This window comes from Ahaetulla prasina, chromosome 9 (assembly GCF_028640845.1).
Source record: "Ahaetulla prasina isolate Xishuangbanna chromosome 9, ASM2864084v1, whole genome shotgun sequence".
Lineage (NCBI taxonomy): Eukaryota > Metazoa > Chordata > Lepidosauria > Squamata > Colubridae > Ahaetulla > Ahaetulla prasina.
The window spans coordinates 8,382,051-8,385,567 of record NC_080547.1 but is presented as its reverse complement, the minus strand read 5'-3'; positions in this window follow the sequence as shown (position 1 = coordinate 8,385,567).

Here is a 3,517-nt window from a genome sequence, read left to right as displayed (position 1 = left end):
TTCCCAGCTATGCTAGCATGACACTGTGATAAACGATGAATGATGTAGCACAGTGACACATGTACCCAGATGACACACTGCATAAGGAAAGATGGAACGTTTTATATTTTTTTTGTTTTAAATTTTTTTTTTAAAAAAAATTACATTTTGTTTATTCCATCAAGAGAGTTTAGGTATAAAAAATTGAAAATTCTGAGGGATCACCGCAATTCATATCTTAAATGTTGGCGTAACTTAATTTGCAAACGGAAAGCTTGGCAGAAGAAGATGTTTTAGCATCTGGCTAAACACTGGGGGAGAGGGGAAGAAGATCACCTTTCACTCTTTGGGAGCCACAGGAGAAAAAACTGCCTTTCCCATACCAGAAAGCCCAGCTCCGAAGGGCCTGTCTCGCCATGCAGGGGCGTGTGTGCACGCAGTTGCCAAATAGTCACCGAGCCATTGACCATTGCAAAGGATAATGCCACAACCTTTATTTTTGCCTCACAAGCAGTCAGAATCAATAAGTTTTGGTGATGAAATTTATCTGCTTAAAAATTGCGATCGCAGTAAAGTTAACAACTCTTGCTGACTAACTAGCAATCAGCACGGGATTGTTAAAAACAGATCATGTCAAACCAGTCTTCTCTCATTCTTCAACATAGTAACTGAATTAGTAGACCAGCGAAATACGGTGGACATAATATATTTAGTCTTTAGCAAGGCATTTGACAAAGTAGACCACAACCTACTTTTTCGTAAGCTAAAAAAAAGTGGAATAGATAGCTTCACCACCAGATGGATTCGCAACCGGCTGACAAACTACTCAACGAGTAGTCCTTAATGGGTCTTAAGTCTACATGGGGAGAAATAAGCAGTGGGGTGCCACAAGGTTCCGTCTTAGGCCCAGTACTCTTCAATATCTTCAAAAACTAAGATGAGGGAATCAAAGGGGAACTCACCAAATTTGCAGATGATACTAAGCTGGCAGGAATAGCCAGATAGAAGATAGGCTCAAGATCCAGATGGATCTCGACAAACTTGAACACTGGGTGCTATCTAACAAAATGAAATTCAATGTAGAAAAATGTAAGAAAAACCAAAAACACACATATAAACTGGGAGAAACCAGGCTTAATAGCAGTGATTGTGAGAGGGATCTTGGAGTTAGCGGACAACCAGCTAAATCACTCTGCTAAACAAATAATTCCCTCAACACTGTCAAACTATTTACTAAAGCTGCACTACTATTAATCTTCTCATCGTTCACATCACCCATCTCCTTCCAATTATGACTCTTTGTTGCTTATATCCTTACGATTTATACTGATATTGTTTCCTGATTGCTTAATTGTAGCCTATGATTATCATTAAGTGTTGTATCATTAAGTGTTAAATTTGTACCCTATGACTATCATTAAGTGTTTACATTGATGAAGGTATCTTTTCTTTTATGTACACTGAGAGCATATGCACCAAGACAAATTCCTTGTGTGTCCAATCACACTTGGCCAATATTCTATTCTATTCTATTCAATTCTATTCTGTTCTGTTCTGTTCTATTCTAAATATGAGCCAACAGTGTGCAGTGGTAGCCAAAATAGCCAACACAATCCTAAATTGCATTAACAGAGGGATACAATTAAGATGAAGTGAGGTACTAATACCACTCTATAAAGTCTTAGAAAGACCACACCTAGAGTACTGCATCCAGTTTTGGTCACCACACTATAGGGGTTGTGGGTGTGGTTAGGGTTAGGGGTTGGGTTAGGGTTAGGGTTAGGGGTGTGAGATTTAAAACCCCCAAATTTGATATTCACAACTCCAAGACAAGTCTGATTAACAAAATCAAATATTTATTGTAGAAAAATATGAAAATTTAAAAAAAAAGTGGTTACAAGAGCGGCCTCTTAGACTCTTCCCAAATGGATGCAGCTGACTGTACCGGGGTGCCGGCATCCACAGCCACTCCGTCTTGGAAGGGTTGAGCTTGAGCCTGTTTCTCCCCATCCAGACCCGTACGGCTTCCAGGCACCGGGACAGCACTTCGATAGCTTCGTTGGGGTGGCCTGGGGTGGAAAAGCTGACAGTTGGGGGCGAATCATTGGCCCCAATGGAAAGGGTGCGCAACTTGGGTGTCGTTTGAAGACTATTTGACGGCCATCTCCAAGAGAGCTTTTTACCAGATTCGCCTGGTTCGCCAGTTGCGCCCCTTCCTTGACCGGGATGCCCTGTGCACGGTCACTCACATTCTTGTTACCTCTCGCTTGGATTATTGCAATGCTCTCTACATGGGGCTCCCCTTGAAGTGCACCCGGAGGCTCCAGCTAGTTCAGAATGCAGCTGCACGGGTGATAGAGGAGCATGGCAGCTCCCATGTAACACCACTCCTGCGCAGGCTGCACTGGCTGCCTGTGGTCTTTCGGGTGCACTTTAAGGTTTTGGTTATTACCTTTAAAGCGCTCCATGGCTTAGAGCCAAGGTACTTAAGGGACCGCCTTCTGCCACCACACGCCTCCCACTGACCAGTGTGCTCACACAGAGAGGGACTTCTCAGGATGCCGTCCACCAAGCAATGTCAGCTGGTGGCCCCCAGGGGAAGGTCCTTCTCTGTGGGGGCTTCTACTCTGGAACGAACTTCCCCCTAGCTTGCGTCAACTGCCTAACCTTCGGACTTTTTGCCATGAGCTGAAGACTTATTTGTTTATTCACGTGGGACTGGCATAGGAATTTTATATTTTAATATTGTTAAGGGTTTGAATTTTAATTTTTTGATACAAATTTTAAGGGGTTTTTAATTGTTATAATTGTTTTAAAATTTGCCAAATATAGAATAAGTTTTTTATTTTCTGTTTTTATACGTATTTTTTTTTTTGTTTTATTGTGGCTGTGAACCGCCCTGAGTCCTTCGGGAGAAGGGCGGTATAAAAATCTAATAAATAATAATAATAATTAAAAAAAGAAAAAAAACCCTTTTTAATTGCAATCTGTATCTTTATTATTAGAAGCCTTATTAATATTAATAAGTCGTGTTAGGGTTAGGGTTAGGGTTAGGGTTGGGTTAGAGTTAAGGGTTAGGGTTGGGGTTGGGGTTGGGTTAGGGTTAGGGTTGGGTTAGGGTTAGGGGTGTGAGATTTAAAAACCCCAAATCTGATATTCACAACTCCAAGACAAGTCTGATTAACAAAATCAAAGATGTATTGCAGAAAAATATGAAAATTTTAAAAAGTGGTTACAAGGCGGCCTCTTAGACTCTTCCCAAATGGATGCAGCTGACTGTGCAGGGGTGCGGCATCCACAGCCACTCCGTCTTGGAAGGGTTGAGCTTGAGCCTGTTTCTCCCCATCAGACCGTCACTTCCAGGCACCGGTTAGGGTTAGGGTTGGGTTAGAGTTAAGGGTTAGGGTTAGGGTTAGGGTTGGGTTAGGGTTGGGTTAGGGGTTGAGGTTGGGTTAGGGTTGGGTTAGAGTTAAGGGTTAGGGTTAGGGTTAGGGGTGTGAGATTTAAAACCCCAAATTTGATATTCACAACTCCAAGA